At 44.4% G+C, this 22,055-nt stretch overlaps 1 protein-coding gene across 1 annotated transcript in view; it reads left to right on the top strand.

The window, feature by feature from the left end:
* The first annotated feature begins 291 nt into the window (after positions 1-291).
* The window catches only part of LOC135541639 (pleckstrin homology domain-containing family A member 6-like), a 243,192-nt gene continuing 221,428 nt past the window's right edge, over positions 292-22,055 (top strand). Inside the window, 1 exon segment of the mRNA XM_064967954.1 lies at positions 292-616. The gene's annotated coding sequence lies outside the window, so the exon portion shown is untranslated.

The following is a 22,055-nucleotide window of genomic DNA, read 5'->3' as shown; positions in this document are numbered from 1 at the left end:
CCACCAATCCAAAGAGAACTCTCCCCCTTCCTCTCTCTCCCCCTCCCTTGCTCTCTCTTCATCTCCCTCTCTCTCCATCTCCCCATCATCACTGCATATAGAATTACTGCCAGCCTGGATGGGGTCATGTGACATTTAAATACCTTTGGATTTTCAACTGGGCATGCTCCATTGTATCACTTGGCCGCTTCCCCTCCTCCTCTTGAACTCCTCCCTCTATCCGTGCCTCCTTTATTCATCCTTTCCTGAGGAGAGGATGCCTATTATTGTCCTGTATCCCTGCTCAGTCACGCTAGAGCCTGTAGTTACTGGGGCTACTGTCTCTAGCTGTATCTCTGTTTCTTTCTCTCTATGGTTCTCTGGCTGACAGAGAGCTGTCTTTACTCTGTACTGTGAGGGTGTGGAGGGATAGACAGTGTGTTATTCCTCGTTCCTCTCCCATCTCCTGATGTCTAACCGGACTGACGGACCATCTGCTGCTCAATGCTCTCTCCTAGATGGATGAATGGATAGATGTACACGGTTCTAGCCTGTCTGTCTAACACCTTCATTGACTGGCTGACTACAGAGGAGGAAGGAGGAGGGACACCGCAAACATCAATTCAGCAGGTGGCTGGTAAGGGACACAGATTCATAGTGTCTGTGTGCAGGCACCACCAGTGCATTTCCAACATATCTTGACTTTATGTAAATAAGCAAGTTAGAGGTAGTACTAGTGTCTGTATTACTGTTCCTGTGTTCCTGTGGCTGTGTGTATTTGCTTTTAAGTATACAGTGCAATTACTGTGTGTTAATGTTGATGGTCATTGACTGTGTTTTTATTCATGCACACAGACCGATGCTCTCTCATATTGTTGAGAGGGTTGGGTCAGAGAGGGCAGAGGTTGGCTGGTGGTTGAAGTAGTGGTTGGGTGGAGCTTGAGTTATGGTTGTGGCTAGGTTTGGGGGCTCAGATGTTTTGGGGTGGCGCCAGTTGCCAGGGTGTTGGTCCCAGTTTTGGAGCCCCACTTCAGATGGGCATAGTCTGTCAGTCAGGGACGCTAGCTCACACACACACACACACACACACACACACACACACACACACACACACACACACACACACACACACACACACACACACACACACACACACACACACACACACACACACACACACACACACACAACACACACACACACACACACACACACACACACAAGAAACACTCACTCACACATACACACACACTGCACATGCATTTACACATTCAAAATACTTAAACACTCCCATAACAACACAGTACTGATTCCCACCAGTCTCCAGCATGTTGATATGTTAATGGTTGGCATTTAGCAGTGCTATGCTGTATGTTAAATGCCTCATGGCAGGACTTAGCCCATCCGAATCCAAACCAAGCCAGGCACGGCCAATCTGAGCCAAAGTAGGGGGGATGAGGTGGACTTTGATTTAGAGGATAAGCGTGATTGACTTCAACAAGCTGTTTAACATCCCTCCTGTGAGTGTGTGTGTGTGTGTGTGTGTGTGTGTGTGTGTGTGTGTGTGTGTGTGTGTGTGTGTGTGTGTGTGTGTTTGCGCGTGTGAGTGAGGCTCCAGGTGTCTGATTAACATTGGCATTAATACACCCTGACAGTGACTGAGGAATTAGACTGACCCTTTAATGCCTGTCTTAGTGTTAGGGTATTGTAGTGTGTGTGTTTTGTCTATGAGACCCTGGCAGTTGCTGGCAATTGAGGTGCTTCCGATTAAAGCATTAAACTGGATTTGCTTTTCTATGAATGCATGTGGATGGAAACACACACACATATGCTCACGCACACAGACTGTTCACACACAGACTTGTACAGCTAACCGTGAGGGGACACACAATTCAGTCCCATTCAAAATCCTATTTTATGTAACCCTAAACCTAACCCGTACTCTTCCCCTAGCCTGAACCCCAACCCCAAAACATTGTGGGGACTAACAAAATGTCCCCAATTGGTCAAATTTAGATTTGTTTACTATTCTGGTGGGGAATTCTGGTCCCCACAAGAATAGTTAAACACGTAATCACACACACACACACACGTCTTCCTGTCACCTGGCAGGTCACGCTATGTTCTGAGGGTGATTCCTAGCCCTCTGCCAGCGTGTGGCCTGAAATGATGCCCAGAATAGAGCCATGATTTTGATTGACGTCCCTCTCTTCTGTTTGGCTCTGCCTTCACTCTCACCTACCTACCTACCTACCTTACCTACCTACCTACCTACCTACCTACCTACCTACCTACCTACCTACCTACCTACCTACCTACCTACCTACCTACCTACCTACCTACCGAACTTACCTACCTACCTACCTACCTACCTACCTACCTACCTACCTACCTACCTACCTATATATCTATCTAAAATTGAAGTCGTAAGTTTACATACACTCTGGTTGGAGTCATTATAAATTGTTTTTCAACCACTCCACAAATTTCTTGTTAACAAACTATAGTTTTGGCAAGTCGGTCAGAACATAGACTTTGTGCATGACACAAGTAATCTTTCCAACAATTGTTTGCAGACAGATGATTTCACTTATAATTCATTGTATCACAATTCTAGTGGGTCAGAAGTTTACATACACTAAGTTGACTGTGCGTTTAAACAGCTCGGGAAATTCCAGAATTTAAAATAAAAACAATTATTTTTATTTCACCTTTATTTAACCAAGTAGGCTAGTTGAGAACAAGTTCTCATTTGCAACTGCGACCTGGCCAAGATAAAGCATAGCAGTGTGAACAGACAACAACACAGAGTTACACATGGAGTAAACAATAAACAAGTCAATAACATAGTAGAAAAAAAGAATCTATATACACTGAGTGCAAAAGGCATGTGGAGGTAGGCAATAAATAGGCCATGGGAGTGAATAATTACAATTTAGCAGATTAACACTGGAGTGATAAATGATCAGATGAACATGTGCAGGTAGAGATACTGGTGTGCAAAAGAGCAGAAAAGTAAATAAAATAAAAACAGTATGGGGATGAGGTAGGTAAATTGGGTGGGCTATATACCGATAGACTATGTACACCTGCAGTGATCGGTTAGCTGCTCAGATAGCAGATGTTTGGAGTTGGTGAGGGAGATAAAAGTCTCAAACTTCAGTGATTTTTGCAATTTGTTCCAGTCGCAGTCAGCAGAGAACTGGAAGGAAAGGTGGCAGTATGAGGTTTTGGCTTTAGGGATGATCAGTGAGATACACCTGCTGGAGCGTGTGCTACAGGTGGCTGTTGCCATTGTGACCAGTGAACTGAGATAAGGCAGCGCTTTACCTAGCATAGACTTATAGATGACCTGGAGCCAGTGAGTCTGGCGACGAACATGTAGTGAGGGCCAGCCGACTAGAGCATACAGGTCGCAGTGGTGTGTGATATAAGGTGCTTTAGTAACAAAACGGATGGCACTGTGATAAACTGCATCCAGTTTGCTGAGTAGAGTGTTGGAAGCTATTTTGTAGATGACATCGCCGAAGTCGAGGATCGGTAGGATAGTCAGTTTTACTAGGGTAAGTTTTGCGGCGTGAGTGAAGGAGGCTTTGTTGCGAAATAGAAAGCCGACTAGATTTGATTTTGGATTGGAGATGTTTGATATGAATCTGGAAGGAGAGTTTGCAGTCTAGCCAGACACCTAGGTACTTATAGATGTCCACATATTCTAGGTAGGAACCATCCAGGGTGGTGATGCTAGTCGGGCATGCGGGTGCAGGCAGCGAACGGTTGAAAAGCGTGCATTTGGTTATACTAGCATTTAAGAGCAGTTGGAGGCCACGGAAGGAGTGTTGTATGGCATTGAAGCTTGTTTAGAGGTTAGATAGCACAGTGTCCAAGGAAGGGCCAGAAGTATACAGAATGGTATCGTCTGCGTAGAGGTGGATCAGGGAATCACCCGCAGCAAGAGCAACATCATTGATATAAACAGAGAAAAGAGTCGGTCCGAGAATTGAACCCTGTGGTAACCCCATAGAGACTGCCAGAGGACCGGACAACATGCCCTCCGATTTGACACACTGAACTCTGTCTGCAAAGTAGTTGGTGAACCAGGCAAGGTAGTCATTACAAAAACCGAGGCTACTGAGTCTGCCGATAAGAATATGGTGATTGACAGAGTCGAAAGTGTTGGCCAGGTCGATGAAGACAGCCGCACAGTACTGTCTTTTATCGATGGCGGTTATGATATCGTTTAGTACCTTGAGCGTGGCTGAGGTGCACCCGTGACCGGCTCGGAAACCGGATTGCACAGCGGAGGGATACGGTGGGATTCGAGATGGTCAGTGATCTGTTTGTTGACTTGGTTTTCGAAGACCTTAGATAGGCAGGGCAGGATGGATATACTGTAGGTCTGTAACAGTTTGGGTCCAGGGTGTCTCCCCCTTTGAAGAGGGGGATGACCGCGGCAGCTTTCCAATCCTTGGGGATCTCAGATGATATGTAGTAGAGGTTGAACAGGCTGGTAATAGGGGTTGCGACAATGGTGGTGGACAGTTTCAGAAACGGAGGGTCCAGATTGTCAAGCCCAGCTGATTTGTATGGGTCCAGGTTTTGCAGCTCTTTCAGAACATCTGCTATTTGGGTAAAGGAGAAGCTGGGGAGGCGTGGGCGAGTAGCTGCGGGTGGGGGGGGGGAGCTGTTGGCCGAGGTTGAATAGTCAGGAGGAAGGCATGGCCAGCCGTTGAGAAATGCTTGTTGAAGTTTTCGATTATCATGGATTTATTGGTGGTGACCGTGTTACCTAGCCTCAGTGCAGTGGGCAGCTGGGAGAAGGTGCTCTTGTTCTCCATGGACTTTACAGTGTCCCAGAACCTTTTGGAGTTAGAGCTACAGGATGCAAATTTCTGCTTGATTAAGCTGGCCTTTGCTTTCCTGACTGACTGCGTGTATTGGTTCCTGACTTCCCTGAACAGTTGCATATCGTGGGGACTATTCGATGCTATTGCAGTCCGCCACAGGATGTTTTTGTGCTGGTCGAGGGCAGTCAGGTCTGGAGTGAACCAAGGGCTATATCTGTTCTTAGTTCTGCATTTTTTGAATGGAGCATGCTTGTCTAAGATGGTGAGGAAGTTACTTTTAAAGAATGACCAGGCATCCTCAACTGACGGGATGAGGTCAATATCCTTCCAGGATACACGGGCCAGGTCGATTAGAAAGGCCTGCTTGCAGAAGTGTTTTAGGGAGCATTTGACAGTGATAAGGGCTGGGCGTTTGACCGCGGACCCGTAGCGGATACAGGCAATGAGGCAGTGATCGCTGAGATCCTGATTGAAGACAGCAGAGGTGTATTTGGAGGGCAAGTTGGTCAGGATAATGTCAATTAGGGTGCCCATGTTTACAGATTTAAGGTTGTACCTGGTGGGTTCCTTGATGATTTGTGTGAGATTGAGGGCATCTATCTTAGATTGTAGGACTGCCGGGGTGTTAAGCATATCCCAGTTTAGGTCACCTAACAGAACGAACTCTGAAGATAGATGTGGGGAAATCCATTCACACATGGTGTCCAGGGCACAGCTGGGAGCTGAGGGGGATCGGTAGCAGGCGGCAACAGTGAGAGACTTATTTCTGGAGAGATTAATCTTTAAAATTAGAAGTTCGAACTGTTTGGGCATAGACCTGGAAAGCATGACAGAACTTTGCAGGCTATCTCTGTAGTAGATTGCAACTCCTCCCCCTTTGGCAGTTGTATCTTGACGGAAAGTGTTATAGTTGGGTATGGCAATCTCAGAATTTTTGGTGGCCTTCCTAAGCCAGGATTCAGACACGGCAAGGACATCAGGGTTGGCAGAGTGTGCTAAAGCAGTGAGTAAAACAAACTTAGGGAGGAGGCTTCTGATTTTGACGTGCATGAAACCAAGGCTTTTTCGATCACAGAAGTAAACAAATAAGGGTGCCTGGGGACATGCAGGTCCTGGGTTTACCTCCACATCACCCGAGGAACAGAGGAGGAGTAGGATGAGGGTGCGGCTAAAGGCGTTGGGGACAAGGAATAAAAGGAGCAGATTTATGGGCGTGGTAGAATATATTCAGGGCATAATGTGCAGACAGGGGTATGGTGGGGTGCGGGTACAGTGGAGGTAAGCCCAGGCACTGGGTGATGATAAGAGAGGTTGTATCTCTGGACATGCTGGTTATAATGGGTGAGGTCACCGCATGTGTGGGCGGTGGGACAAAGGAGGTATCAGAGGTGTGAGGAGTGGAACTAGGGGTTCCATTGTTAACTTAAACAATGATAACTAACCTGAACAACAGTATACAAGGCATATTGATATTTGAAAGAGACATACAGCAAGGCATAAAGTAATCGCAAGTCTTGATTGGGAGAGCTTGCTAAAACAACAGGTGAGACAACAACAGCTAGTCAGCTAACACAACAACAGCAGGTAAAATGGCGATGACTAGGCAGAGAGGGTCGGATTAACTACACACAGAGCCTGAGGTCGCGGCTGGGGCCGACAGATAAAACATAAATAAACAGAATGGAGTACCGTGACTAATGGACAGTCCAGCAGGCATCAGCTATGTAGCCAAGTGATCATAGTGTCCAGGGGGTAGCAGTAGATGGAACAGTGAAGCCGCCACTACTATTACACGCAGGCGACACGGCGTTTAAAGTTAGTAGCTCGGGAGTGGTAGGGGGGTCTGCTCAGACGGAGGTGGGTTGAAGGCACAGCGGATGGAATATTCGTCGGCAGACCAGTCGTGGTGGTGCGGCGGGGGGCCGTGTCGACAGAGAATCCAAGCCAGATGGCGAAAGAGGTATTGTAGAATTTAGTTTGCTAGCAGGGAGATGTGCCTGGCTCACGGCTAACTGGTGCTAGCTTCGTGGCAGTGGCGTTAGCCAAGGTCCAGAGTTTACAGCAAGGATCCGGTTGAGTATTGGAATCTAGCCGTGTATGAGTGGGGTTCGGGTGAACAGCTGAGTAGGCCGGGAGGTGGACCTCAGGGATAGCTTCGGTACTGGGTGCAAGCTAGCTGTGAAGATCAGAAGTAGTGGTCCAGGGATTAGGGCAGGAATCCGGTGTTGTTGTGGAGAGACAGTTCGATACTGGTAGACATGCGAGTATTATCCAGGCTAAAAACAGGGCTGGCTGTGCAGAAGGTAAAAGCCGCTAGCAGTGGTTAACAATGAGTAAACAGCTTGTAGCTAATTAGCTGGTTAGCTTCTGGAGGTTCTTGAATGTATTCTAAAATTAAAAATAATAGCGATTCCGTATCACATTGGGTGAGGCAGGTTACCGGAAGGTATAATCATATTAAAAATCAGAAAAGAGATTGAAAATAAATATGGGTTGGTTGGGCTGGCTGGGGACACGGCGATTCAGACAGTTAGCGGGCCTGTGCTAACAAGCTAACAGTTAGTAGGCCGAGGCTAAACAAGTTATCAGTTAGCAGACCGGGGCTAAACAAGCTAGCAGTTAGTAGACCGGGGCAGGCTAGCAGTTAGCAGGCCGGGTTAGCAAGAAAGCAGATAGCAAGGGATAGAAAGTTAGCCTTTGGGGGACGTCGCGATGGGTTGAAGTCTGTTTTTGCCTCTTTATGCGGTGACGTCGATAGACCGGTCGTGGAATTAGTAGGGTTCCAATAAGCTCTAGGTAGCTAGCAGGCCTAGCTGGTTAGCATAATGGACCTTCAGCGGGCGTCGCGCCTGAGGGGCCTGTTGGAGTCCTCGGGCAGATTATGTCAGTATTCCAGTCGTAGGGGATCTGCGGGGTTCCATGCCCCGTACCGGCTGTAGAAGGGGTCCGGATATCCCAGGAGTATGCTTCGGTGGTAGCACAGGAGCTCTGGCCGGGCTAGCTTCAAGCTAAGTGGATGGAGACTCGAGCCAGGAGTAGTCATCCGGGGTTGCGGTTAGCTAGTTGTGAAGATCCAGATGAAAATGTTCAGTTTGCGGTGGGAATCCGGGAATAAAAATCATAGGTCCGTTATGCTCTGGTTAGAGTCATGTTGTTCGAACTGGCGAGAGCTATTCGAGCTGAAGGTTAGCTGATGACCGCTGGCAATGGTTTGCTGACTGATAGCTGATAGTTAGCTGGCTAGCTTCAGTTGAGGGATTCCAGATCCGAAGTAAATATAGATTCTTTAGATTTAGATGTTGAGGTTTAGCAAAATATTTTAAAAGATATGCGAAGAAAAATATGTAAAAAACGATATATACAAGGGACACGACAGGACAAAGACGTCTGACTGCTACACCATCATGGATTATACGTGTAAAAATGATGTCATTGCGTTAGAAGCTTCTGCTGAGGCTAATTGACATCATTTGAGTCAATTGGAGGTGTACCTGTGGATGTAGTTCAAGTCCTACCTTCCAACTTTGCTTGATATCATGGGAAAATCAAAAGAAATCAGCATAAACCTCAGAAAAAGAATTGTAGACAATTTCCAAAATCCTGAAGATACCACTTTCATCTGTACAAAAACAAGTACCCAAGTATAAACATCATGGGACCACGGAGCATCATACCGCTCAGGAATGAGAAGCGTTCTGTCTCTTAGAGATGACGACACCATTCTGTATACTTCCGGCCCCTCCTTAGACACTGTGCTATCTAACCTCCAAACGAGCTTCAATGCCATACAACACTCCTTCCGTGGCCTCCAATTGCTCTTAAACGCTAGTAAAACCAAATGCATGCTTTTCAACCGTTCGCTGCCAGCACCCGCACGCCCGACTAGCATCACCACCCTGGATGGTTCTGACCTAGAATATGTGGACATCTATAAGTACCTAGGTGTCTGGCTAGACTGTAAACTCTCCTTCCAGACTCATATCAAACATCTCCAATCCAAAATCAAATCTAGAGTCGGCTTTCTATTCCGCAACAAAGCCTCCTTCACTCACGCCGCAAAACTTACCTTAATAAAACTGACTATCCTACCGATCCTCGACTTCGGCGATGTCATCTACAAAATAGCTTCCAACACTCTATTCAGCAAACTGGATGCAGTTTATCACAGTGCCATCCGTTTTGTTACTAAAGCACCTTATACCATCCACCACTGCGACCTGTACGCTCTAGTCGGCTGGCCCTCGCTACATATTCGTCGCCAGACCCACTGGCTCCAGGTCATCTACAAGTCCATGCTAGGTAAAGCTCCGCCTTATCTCAGTTCACTGGTCATGATCGCAACCCCCACCCGTAGCAACGCGCTCCAGCAGGTGTATCTCACTGATCATCCCTAAAGCCAACACCTCATTTGGCCGCCTTTCGTTCCAGTTCTCTGCTGCCTGTGACTGGAACAAATGGAACAAAAGACTTTTATCTCCCTCACCAACTTCAAACATCTGCTATCTGAGCAGCTAACCGATCGCTGCAGCTGTACATAGTCTATCGGTAAATAGCCCACCCAATTTTACCTATCTCATCCCCATATTTATTTACTTTTCTGCTCTTTTGCACACCAATATCTCAACCTGTACATGACCATCTGATCATTTATCACTCCAGTGTTAATCTGCAAAATTGTAATTATTCGCCTACCTCCTCATGCCTTTTGCACACAATGTATATAGACTCTCTTTTTTTTCTACTGTGTTTTTGACTTGTTAATTGTTTACTCCATGTGTAACTCTGTGTTGTCTGTTCACACTGCTATGCTTTATCTTGGCCAGGTCGCAGTTGTAAATGAGAGCTTGTTCTCAACTAGCCTACCTGGTTAAATAAAGGTGAAATAAAAAAATAAAAAATAAATTAAAAGGTACTTTGGTGCGAAAAGTGCAAATCAATCCCAGAACAACAGCAAAGGACCTTGTGAAGATGATGGAGGAAACAGGTACAAAGTATCTATATCCACAGTAAAACGAGTCCTGTATCGACATAACCTGAAAGGCCGCTCAGCACGGAAGAAGCCACTGCTTCAAAACCACCAGAAAAAAGCCAGACTATGGTTTGCAACTGCACATGGGGACAAAGATTGTACTTTTTGGAGAAATGTCCTCTGGTCTGATGAAACAAAAATACAACTGTTTGGCCATAAAGACCATCATTATGTTTGGAGGAAACAGGGGGACGCTTGTAAGCCAAAGAACCCCATCCCAACCATAAAGCACAGGGGTGGCAGCATCATGTTGTTGGGTGCTTTGCTGCAGGAGGGACTAGTGCACTTCACAAAATAGATGGCATCATGAGGCGGACAATTATGTGGATATATTGAAGCAACATCTCAAGACATCAGTCAGGAAATTAAAGCTTGTTCGCAAATGGGTCTTCCACATGGACAATGACCCCAAGCATACTTCCAAAATGGCTTAAGGACAACAAAGTCAATTTATTGGAGTGGCTATCACAAAGCCCTGACCCTAATCCCATAGAAAATGTGTTGGCAGAACTGAAAAAGCATGTGCGAGCAAGGAGGCCTACAAACCTGACTCAGTTACACCAGCTCTGTCAGGAGGAATGGGCCAAAATTCACCCAACTTATTGTGGGAAGCTTGTGGAAGGCTACACAAAATGTTTGACCCAAGTTAAATAATTTAAAGGCAATGCTACCAAATACGAATTGAGTGTATGTGAACTTCTGACCTACTGGGAATGTGATGAAAGAAATAAAAGCTGAAATAATAAATCATTCTCTCTACTATATATTCTGAAAATAAAGTGGTGATCCTAATTTTTACTAGGATTCAATGTCAGGAATTGTGAAAAACTGAGTTTAAATGTATCTAACTAAGGTGTATGTAAACTTCTGACTTCAACTGTATCTATCTTTCTCTCTTGCTCTCTTGCTCTCTCTCTCTCTCTCTCTCTCCTCAATGTTTCTTTCCCTTCTCTCCTACTGTGTGCTGTTTGCTGTGTGTTGATTGGTTTGTAGATAAATATAACTGTTATCCTGCATTCCTATTGGTTGACCAAGTGTTGTTTCCATATGATGACTGCAAGATGTTGTTTGTTATGGTTGTTCTGAACTGTGAGTATGAGTGGGTGTGTGTGTGTGTGTTTAAGCAGGGAGTGGGGTTATTGCCGCAGTGCTTGCTTTCTGCACCCGATTTGGAGAGTGAGCTAAGGAGACTGGCAGAGGGTGTGATCAGAAATTTAAGCACGTATCAGTGCACATACACACACGCACACACGCACACATACTGCGTGCTTGTAGTGTTTCTGTAGAATACTGAGCAGGGTGGAGTGAATACTATGTTTCTCTGCATAGCACTGCTGCAGAACTACAATGCCAGCTACCTCACCCTCTCTCCCCCCCTCTCTTTCTTTCTCTCTCTCTCTGTGTTTGAGCAATGTGGTATATGTTTTTGAGAGGTTGTGGGATATGTGTTTGAGAGGTTGTGGGATATGTGTTTGAGAGGGATGTGGTATATGTGTTTGAGAGGGATGTGGTATATGTGTTTGAGAGGTTGTGGGATATGTGTTTGAGAGGGATGTGGGATATGTGTTTGAGAGGGATGTGGTATATATGTTTGAGAGGGATGTGGTATACAGTTGAAGTCGGAAATTCACATACACCTTAGCCAAATACAAGTCTGTTTTTCACAATTCCTGACATATAATCCTGGTAAATATTCCCAGTTTTAGGTCAGTTAGTTTCACCACTGTATTTTAAGAATGTGAAATGTCAGAATAATAGTAGAGAGAATGATTTATTTCAGCTTTTATTTCTTTCATCACATTCCCAGTGGGTCAGAAGTTCACATACACTCAATTCGTATTTGGTAGCATTGCCTTTAAATTGTTTAACTTGGGTCAAACGCTTTGGGTAGCCTTCCACAAGCTTCCCACAATAAGTTGGGTGAATTTTGGCCCATTCCTTCTGACAGAGCTGGTGTAACTGAGTCAGGTTTGTAGGCCTCCTTGCTCGCACATGCTTTTTAGTTCTGCCGACAAATTCTCTATGGGATTGAGTTCAGGGCTTTGTGATGGCCACTCCAATACCTTGACTTTGTTGTCCTTAAGCCATTTTGCCACAACATTGGAAGTATGCTTGGGGTCGTTGTCCATGTGGAAGTCCCATTTGCGAACAAGCTTTAACTTCCTGACTGATGTCTTGAGATGTTGCTTCAATATATATCCATATCGTTTTTCCTCATGATGCCATCTATTTTGTGATGTGCACTAGTCCCTCCTTCAGCAAAGCACCCCCACAACATGATGCTGCCACCCCTTTGCTTCACTGTTGGGATGGTGTTCTTCGGCTTGCAAGCCTCCCCCGTTTTCCTCCAAACATAACAATGGTCTTTATGGCCAAACAGTTCTATTTTTGTTTCATCAGACCAGAGGACATTTCTCCAAAAATACGATCTTTGTCCCCATGTGCAGTTGCAAACCATAGTCTGGCTTTTTTATGGCGTTTTTGGAGCAGTGGCTTCTTCCGTGCTGAGCGGCCTTTCAGGTTATGTCGATATAGGACTCGTTTTACTGTGGATATAGATACTTTTGTACCTGTTTCCTCCAGCATCTTCACAGGGTCCTTTGCTGTTGTTCTGGGATTGATTTTCACTTTTCGCACCAAAGTACGTTCATCTCTAGGAGACAGAACGCGTCTCCTTCCTGAGCGTTATGACGGCTGCCTGGTCCCATGGTGTTTATACTTGCATACTATTGTTTGTACAGATGAACGTTGTACCTTCAGGCATTTGGAAATTGCTCCCAAGGATGAACCAGACCTGTGGAGGTCTACAATTTATTTTCTGAGGTCTTGGCTGATTAATTTTGATTTTCCCATGAGTTTTATGGTCGGCCTTGAAGTTCATCCACAGGTACACCTCCAATTGACTCAAATGATGTAAATTAGCCTCAGCAGAAGCTTCTAAAGCCATGACATAATTTTCTGGAATTTTCCAAGCTGTTTAAAGGCACAGTCAACTTAGTGTATGTAAACTTCTGACCCACTGGAATTGTGATACAGTGAATTATAAGTTAAATAATCTGTCTGTAAACAATTGTTGGAAATATTACTTGTGTCATGCACAAAGTAGATGTCCTAACCGACTTGCCAAAACTATAGTTTGTTAACAAGACATTTGTGGAGTGGTTGCAAAACAAGTTTTAATGACTCCAACCTAAGTGTTTGTGAACTTCTGACTTTGTATGTGTTTGAGAGGTTGTAGTATATGTGTTTGAGAGGTTGTAGTATATGTGTTTGAGAGGTTGTGGTATATGTGTTTGAGAGGTTGTGGTATATGTGTTTGAGAGGTTGTGGTATATGTGTTTGCGAGGTTGTGGTATATGTGTTTGCGAGGTTGTGGTATATATGTTTGCGAGGTTGTGGTATATGTGTTTGCGAGGTTGTGGTATTTGTGTATGCGAGGTTGTGGTATTTGTGTTTGAGAGGTTGTGGTATATGTGTTTGAGAGGTTGTGGTATTTGTGTTTGAGAGTTTGTGGTATATGTGTTTGAGAGGTTTTGGTATATGTGTTTGAGAGGATGTGGTATATGTGTTTGAGAGGTTGTGGTATATGTGTTTGAGAGGTTGTGGTATATGTGTTTGAGAGGTTGTGGTATATGTGTTTGAGAGGATGTGGTATATGTGTTTGAGAGGTTGTGGTATATGTGTTTGAGAGGTTGTGGTATATGTGTTTGGAGGGATGTGGGATATACATTATTGTATATACAAAGTATGTGGACACCCCCTCAAATTAGTAGATACGGCTGTTTCAGCCACACCCATTGCTTACAGGTGTATAAAATTGACCACACAACCAGGCAATCTCCATAGACAAACATTGGCAGTAGAATGTCCCGTACTGAAGAGGTCAGTGACTTTCAATGTGGCACCATCATAGGATGCCATCTTTCCAACAAGTCAGTTCATCACATTTCTGCCCTGCTAGAGCTTCCCAGGTCAACTGTAAGTGCTGTTATTGTGATGTGGAAACGTCTAGGAGCAATAACGGTTCAGTCATGAAGTGGTAGGCCACACAAACTCACAGAATGGGTCCGCCGAGTGCTGAAGCACATAGCAACACTCAATTCCGAGACTGCCTCTGGAAGCAACGTCAGCACAAGAACTGTTCGTCAGGAACTTCATGAAATGGGTTTCCATGGCCGAGCAGTCGGACACAAGCCTAAGATCACCATGCACAATGCCAAGCGTTGAATGGAGTGGTGTACAGCTCCCCGTCATTGGACTCTGGAGCAGTGGAAACACGTTCTCTGAAGTGATGAATCACGATTCACAATTTGTCAGTCTGACGGACTAATCTGGGTTTGCCGGATGCCAAAAGAACTTTAAATGTCCGAATGCATAGTGCCAACTGTAAGTTTAGTGGAGGGTGAATAATGGTCTGGGGCCGTTTTTCATGTTTCGGGCTAGGTGCTTTAGTTCCAGTGAAGGGAAATCTTAACGCTACAGAATACAATGACATTCTAGACAATTCTGTGCTTCCAACTTTGTGTCAACAGTTTGGGGAAGGCCCATCCCTATTTCACCCCTGTGCTCAAAGCGAGGTCCATACAGAAATTGTTTGTCAAGATCGGTGTGGAAGAATTTGACTGCCCTGCACAGAGCCCTGACCTCAACCCCATCCAACACCTTTGGGATGAATTGGAACTCCGCCTGTAAACCAGGCCAACATCAGTGCCCGACCTCACTAATTCTCTTGTGGCTGAATGGAAGCAAATCCCCACAGCAGTGTTCAAACAACATGTATATATATATACAGTGGGGCAAAAAAGTATTTAGTCAGCCACCAATTGTGCAAGTTCTCCCACTTAAAAAGAGGCCCGTAATTTTCATCATAGGTTCACTTCAACTATGACAGACAAAATGAGAAAAATAAATCCAGAAAATCAAATTGTAGGATTTTTTTTATGAATTTATTTGCAAATTATGGTGGAAAACTTTTTTATTGACCAAATACTTATTTATCTCAATACTTTGTTATATACCCTTTGTTGGCAAGGACAGAGGTCAAACGTTTTCTGTAAGTGTTCATAAGTTTTTCACACAATGTTGCTGGTATTTTGGCCTATTCCTCCATGCAGATCTCCTCTAGAGCAGTGATGTTTTGGGGCTGTTGTTGGACAACACAGACTTTCAACTCCCTCCAAAGATTTTCTATGGGGTTGAGATCTGAGAAATGTTTTTTGCAACTGTTGGACTACTGATTACATCCGAGATCAGCTAGATGCAGGCAAGAGTGTGCTAGGAGGTATTGAATGTGGCACTGTCTGTGCATGTGTAACGGTCTGTCTTCTCACCTACGTTGTAGCAACCTCATGACGTTTATAGGGAACATTTGAGTATCATGTAGTAGCCTAAACCTATCACTGTTACATTGAACTGGGTGAATGGAATATAAATGACATTCATCTAATATTGTAATAGAAATAAGGTCCTCCCTAATCTTAAATGGCACCAACTGCCACTGTTGTGCATGTGTTATCCACACCAGCAGGCATCTGCCTGAGTGGAGCTGTCCAGTGAACTTCACAGTTACTGTCCTTATCAGTCAGCACCCCTCCTATCTAATGTCATTAGAGTGTGTGTGTCTGAGTCAAGGTATATCTCTTAATGTAATGTAATTAATTAATCTGCATTCTACTTATGTCTTCCTAGATCTGTACATCTTTGTGTGTGTGTTGTGTGTGTGTGTGTGTATTAAGTGTGAGTCTAATTGCTCTGATGAATTCCGAGCAGGCGGTAGGGATTAAAGGGTTGGTTAAGCCTCATCCTTCACCTGAAGCCCCCCCAGGTGTTACCATAGCAACCCTTTAAGTAAGTGACGCTGGGCAAACCCTCCATCTTGGGAGAGGAAGGAAGGACAAAAGAGACAGGGAAGAGAGAGAGAGGGAAAGAGAAGGAGAGGTGAAGAGATGGGGAAGGTGTCTGGACAGTGGGGATGGGGGAGGGTGTGTGAGGAGCAAAGAGAAAAATGAGAGATGGGGAAGATATCCCCTGTGGGGGAAGAGATAAAGAGGTAGATGAAGAAAGAATAAGGATAGAAGGAAGGTTTCCCCACGGGAGGGATAAAGGAAGCGAGATAGAGGGAGGGATGAAGGGCGTGATCATCCAAACCAATGAAATTATATTTGTCACATGCTTGGTAAATAATAGGTGTAGACTAACAGTGACATTCTTGCTTACAGGCCCTTCCCAACAATGCAGAGAAATAATAGAAAAATAATAACAGGAGTAGGGTAATACACAGAGTAATGATCACTTTGCTATGTACGTGGGGTAGCAGTACCAAGTCGATGTGCAGGGGTATGAGGTAATTGAGGTAGATACAGCGCCTTCACTAAGTATTTTACACCACTTGACTTCTTCCCTACATTTTGTTGTTACAGCCTGAATTTAAAATAGAATAAATTGAGAATTTTTTTATCACTGGCCTACCCAGAATACCCCATAATGTCAAAGTGGAATTATGTTTTTCTAAGTTTTTACAAATTAATTAAAAGGGAAAAGCTGAAATATCTTGATTCAATAAATATTAAACCTATTTGTTATGGCAAAGTTCAATCATAGCGCTGGATGTTTTTTGCGACTGCACAATTTCCTGATTGACTGACCTTCATGTCTTATAGATAGACTGTTGTTTCTCTTTGCTTATTTGAGCTGTTCTGGCCATAGTATGGACTTGGTATTTTACCAAATAGGACTATCTTCTCTATACCCCCATACCTTGTCACAACACTACTGATTGTCTCAAACGCATTAAGGAGGGAAGAAATTCCCAAAATGCACTTTTAACAAGGCACACCTGTTAATTGAAATGCATTGTAGGTGATTACCTCATGAAGCTGGTTGAGATAATGCCAAGAGTGTGCAAAGCTGTTTTCAAGGCAAAGGGTGGCTATTTTGAAGAATCTCAAATATAAAATATATTTTGATTTGTTTAACACTTGTTTGGTTAGTACATGATTCCATGTGTGTTATTTCATAGTTTTGATGTCTTCACTATTATTCTACAATGTAGAAAATAGTACAAATAAAGAAAAACCCTGGAATGAGTAGGTGTGTTTAAACTTTAAACTGGTACTGTATATGGAGAAAGTTTCAGGCCTAAATACATGTAGAAAATAAATACAATTGTTTCCTGATCTTTCTTATATCTCTCAGATATAGGACAGAAACTTCAGAACAAACTTCCTTAAGATTTTTTGAACAAACCTCCTTAAGATACATGGAATAACTATATGTTGTTCCATGTAGTAAATATGTTATTCAATGTGATTCTATGGGCTAGCAAAATACAATGTTTCATCAAATGTTTTAATTATTAAGGGGTCTTAAAATTAGAAATAAAATGGCTAAATTACCTCCATAAAACAATTCCATATGTTAGCTTAGTAACCCCCCCACCACCCCCCGCCTTAGACAGGGCTTAGACTCTAGAGGGTTAAGCCCCACTCCCCCATACATCCTACTGAGAGAAATTAGACCCTCTCAATGCACTCTGTGTGTGTGTGTCTTTGTTTACTGTATGTCTATATCCACGTCTTTTGTCTGCTCCTCCCATGTGCTGTGTGTGTTATTCATTCTGGAACAGACTGCAGGCTCTCTCTCTCTCTGTGTGTGTGTGTGTGTGTGTGTGTGTGTGTGTGTGTGTGTGTGTGTGTGTGTGTGTGTGTGTGTGTGTGTGTGTGTGTGTGTGTGTGTGTGTGTGTGTGTGTGTGTGTGTGTGTGTGTGTGTGAGAGAGAGAGAGAGTGAGAAAGAGATGTGGTGTGCGGCAACAGAACAGGTGGTGTATCAGGGGACCTGCCAAGTGCGAAGCGGGCTGCACACAGAAAGTGTGTGTGTTCATCTCTCACCTTCCTCTCATTCTTACACAACAGTCTAGTCTCAGTATATCCACCTGTAAAATATAGTAAGATACTACCTAGGATGCATTTCAAAAGTGTATCCTTGTCTCCCCTCCTTCATCTGCACTGGTATGAAACTAATATTATATTATTCAATTTCAACGATCATTAGATTGATAAGCATTACATGCAGTTTTCATATATTTTCAGACAGTGCAGAGGAAGAAGATGAGTCGAGGAGAGGAGAGTAGTGTGTGTGTGTGTGTGTGTGTGTGTGTGTGTGTGTGTGTGTGTGTGTGTGTGTGTGTGTGTGTGTGTGTGTGTGTGTGTGTGTGTGTGTGTGTGTGTGTGTGTGTGTGTGTGTGGGTAAGTAAATGAAGGGGTGTGTAGAAGACTGTTCTCAGTGAAGACTGCAGCAGACTGTCTTTCTATCTCTTTCATCTGTATGTCTGTTGGCTGTGTATCTGATTCTGCTTCAGGGAGGGGAGTGCGTTAGGAAATAGGGAGGCGTTGACAAGCCTGCTCCCTCTGATTTTCTGGGTGGCGAGGGCTCGTACAAACACTCTTTGATTTCCCCAGCCTTCTTAACCCTAAGCTTATTTGCATAGTGAATAAGTACACAGTGAATAAGCCCACAGTGAATAGTCACATTGTGGTAGAATGGGGGCAGGTTGATGTTGCCCCCCTCCGGCTGTTGCAGTTTATTAATGACTGTAGCAGTTTAATGACTGTAGCAGTTTAATGACTGTAGCAGTTTAATGACTGTAGCAGATTAATGACTGTAGCAGTTTAATGACTGTAGCAGTTTAATGACTGTAGCAGTTTAATGACTGTAGCAGATTAATGACTGTAGCAGTTTAATGACTGTAGCAGTTTAATAACTGTAGCAGTTTAATGATTGGAGCAGTTTAATGACTGTAGCAGTTTAATGACTGTCGCAGTTTAATGACTGTAGCAGTTTAATGATTGTAGCAGTGTAATGACTGTAGCAGTTTAATCACTGTTGCAGTTTAATCACTGTTGCAGTTTAATGACTGTAGCAATTTATGCTGTGCCGTTTCTGAGGAGGATTTCAAAGCCACATCATGTCACGTCAGCAGGCGCTGAGGTTTAGAGCTCAGTATAATCCTGCCAAAGGCCCTGACTCCAGCAGATATGTTCAAAATGGGGGTTGGATTTGCACATCTCTGATGCTGTGGATTAGACCCATCCCTTTGATGTGGAAGACGTATTGTAGTTAGATCAGCGTTGGTCATCACATAGGAAGGATGGAGAGGGTTCACAGAACTCACACTGTCACTAGAATGGAGAGGGTTCACAGAACTCACACTGTCACTATGATGGAGAGGGTTCACAGAACTCACACTGTCACTATGATGGAGAGGGTTCACAGAACTCACACTGTCACTAGAATGGAGAGGGTTCACAGAACTCGCACTGTAACTAGAATGGAGAGGGTTCACAGAACTCACACTGTAACTAGGATGGAGAGGGTTCACAGAACTCACACTGTAACTAGGATGGAGAGGGTTCACAGAACTCACACTGCCACTAGAATGGAGAGGGTTCACAGAACTCACACTGTAACTAGGATGGAGAGGGTTCACAGAACTTGTAGAATTATAACTATTATTTATTTATTTATTTTTCTCTTTCTCTCACACGCGTGCACGCACACACACACACACACACACACACACACACACACACACACACACACACACACACACACACACACACATTATTAGTCTTCTCATTAGCTTGTCCGATGTGTCCCCTGGCTCGATCCAGAAAGCCCTATAGAGTCACAGTCAACAGACTCCCCAGACTCCAGACTCCCTTGTCTCTAGTCCCGAGTGATCCTGGGTTGTGCTGGGCTTCGGGGTTTATCTAATCAGGACAGACTTGGGTAAGACATGGTCAGATGTAGTATGGGCACCGTGCCAGTAGACTCCTACCTTTCTTTTCCCTTCTTGTGTCTCTCAGGACTCTTTAATAGTCAAATACTCTTTTGTCATTTTTCTCTCTTGGCTCCTCCCCTGTTTTAGATGGCAGTCTGTCACAGCTTCACCCAGGAATACGTCTAAACCCAGTCAGAAAGCCCCAGCGTCTGGCCTTATCTCAATGTACTGGACCATAGATGGATTATTTTACTCTCAGATACATTCATCATCGCTGTGTGAAGAAGAGTAGTGTTTTCCTGAATTGATTCCCACGTCTTTAATTTGATAACGAAACACTTCACCTTTATCATTAGTGTAACATGCAAAGAAAACTGATGCCTAGCTGAACTTGTCTAGGCGAGTGTGCTCACATACTCTTTTAAAAGACCTTCGCTATTTAAAAAAAAGAAAAAAAGAAATTGTACTGTTTGTCCATCTTGAGACACTGTAGCCAGTATACACTTTCTCAAAATAATCTAAAATAAATCTAAAAAAATAATCTAAAATAACATAATCTAAAATAACTCAAGAAATCTGTTATTAATTTTTTACATCTAGCTAATATGTTTGGGGCAGTATTTCTCAAGCGGAAAACATGTGCATGAAAACAATTAATCTCTCATTGAATGTTGACCGATCACCAACGAAGGAGCATAGACTTTGGCTGCCAACTTCGACTTGCCTTAAGAAAACATTTGTGTACGAACAGCCGGAAAAACCCTTGCCGAAGACCAAAACAAACAAATACGTCATAAAATGTCAGAATAATATTTACCAATTGTTTCGATGGGAAGCCTATTTGACTGATAAAACACAATACACACTCCTCCTTTCATATGGTCTAATCCTAATCCCCAAGATCTACATGGACACAAGTCGAAGCATGGGACCCAGGGAGGGGTGGGGATTACCGCATCAAGAAAAGGCTTCAAAGAGATGAGAATATGGCACCAGATATTGATGTAATATAGTCATGTAGAAACAGTGGAGAACAGATATTGATGTAATATAGTCATGTAGAAACAGTGGAGAACAATAGATGAGAATTTGAAGGCATCCATCAGGCCTAGAGAGAAGGTGGGATAACAACTAATATTAAGGGTGCGATGAACTGGTACATCCCTGGAGCGAGCAGGTGTAAGCTCTGAGTGTCTTCAAGTTGGGACATGCTGTGGCTTATGCCTCACTGACGTCGAAGCCAAATGCTAACATTTTATTGCTAACAGGTACAATTAACATCAATCGCAAACGCTCAACTAATGCTAGAAGCTAACGCTAATAGCTTCCATTAGCGACACGGGCCCTAATGCTAGTGTGGATTCATTATACCTGGAGCCAGGAAGAAATCCATCTTTATGAAACAGCACGGCTTTCTGTCTGAGAGAGACATGACAGAACAAATCACTCCTGAAGGGAGGAGAGGAGAGGAGCAGATAGGGAAGGGGAGAGGAGCGGAGCAGAGCAGAGAGGGAAGGGGAGAGGAGAAGAGCAGAGAGGGAATGGGTGAGGAGAGGATTAGACAGGGAAGGGGAGAGGAGAGGAGCGGAGCAGAAGGGGAGAAGAGCAGAGAGGGAAGGGGAGAGGAGAGGAGTGGAACAGAGAGGGGATTGGAGAAGAGCAGAGAGGGAAGAAGAGCAGAGAGGGAAGGGGAGAGGAGAGGAGCGGAGCAGAGAGGGAAGGGGAGAAGAGCAGAGAGGGAAGGGGAGAAGAGCAGAGAGGGAAGGGAAGGGGAGAGGAGAGGAGCGGAGCAGAGAGGGAAGGGGAGAAGAGCAGAGAGGGAAGGGGAGAAAAGCAGACAGGGAAGGGGAGAGGAGAGGAGCGGAGCGGGAAGGGGAGAAGAGCAGTAAGGGAAGGGGAGAGGAGCAGAGCTGAGAGGGAAGGGGAGAAGAGCAGAGAGGGAATAGGGAGAAGAGCAGAGAGGGAAGGGGAGAAAAGCAGACAGAGAAGGGGAGAGGAGAGGAGCGGAGCGGGAAGGGGAGAAGAGCAGTAAAGGAAGGGGAGAGGAGCTGAGCAGAGAGGGATGGGGAGAAGAGCAGAGAGGGAATGGGAGAGGAGCAGAGAGGGAAGGGGAGAGGAGAGGGCGGAGCAGAGAGGGAAGGGGAGAAGAGCAGAGAGGGAAGGGAAGAGGAGCGGAGCAGAGACGGAAGGGGAGAAGAGCAGAGAGGGAAGGGGAGAGGAGAGGAGTGGAGAAGAGAGGGAAGGGGTGTCGTGTCTTGGCTATCTTTTAATGTGATAATTATTGCTTTATCAAATTGATGAACTGTGTTTATTATTACGATGATTAAATTTATCCTGTAACAATGAACTCATTAGCAATCTTGGGGCACCATGGAAAAAGTTTGTATAACGAGTTACCGTTTTCCAAATGAACTTTTAAAGATA

Source organism: Oncorhynchus masou, chromosome 6 (genome assembly GCF_036934945.1).
Source record: "Oncorhynchus masou masou isolate Uvic2021 chromosome 6, UVic_Omas_1.1, whole genome shotgun sequence".
Taxonomy (NCBI): Eukaryota; Metazoa; Chordata; class Actinopteri; order Salmoniformes; family Salmonidae; genus Oncorhynchus; species Oncorhynchus masou.
This window is presented reverse-complemented; position numbering and strand designations above follow the sequence as displayed.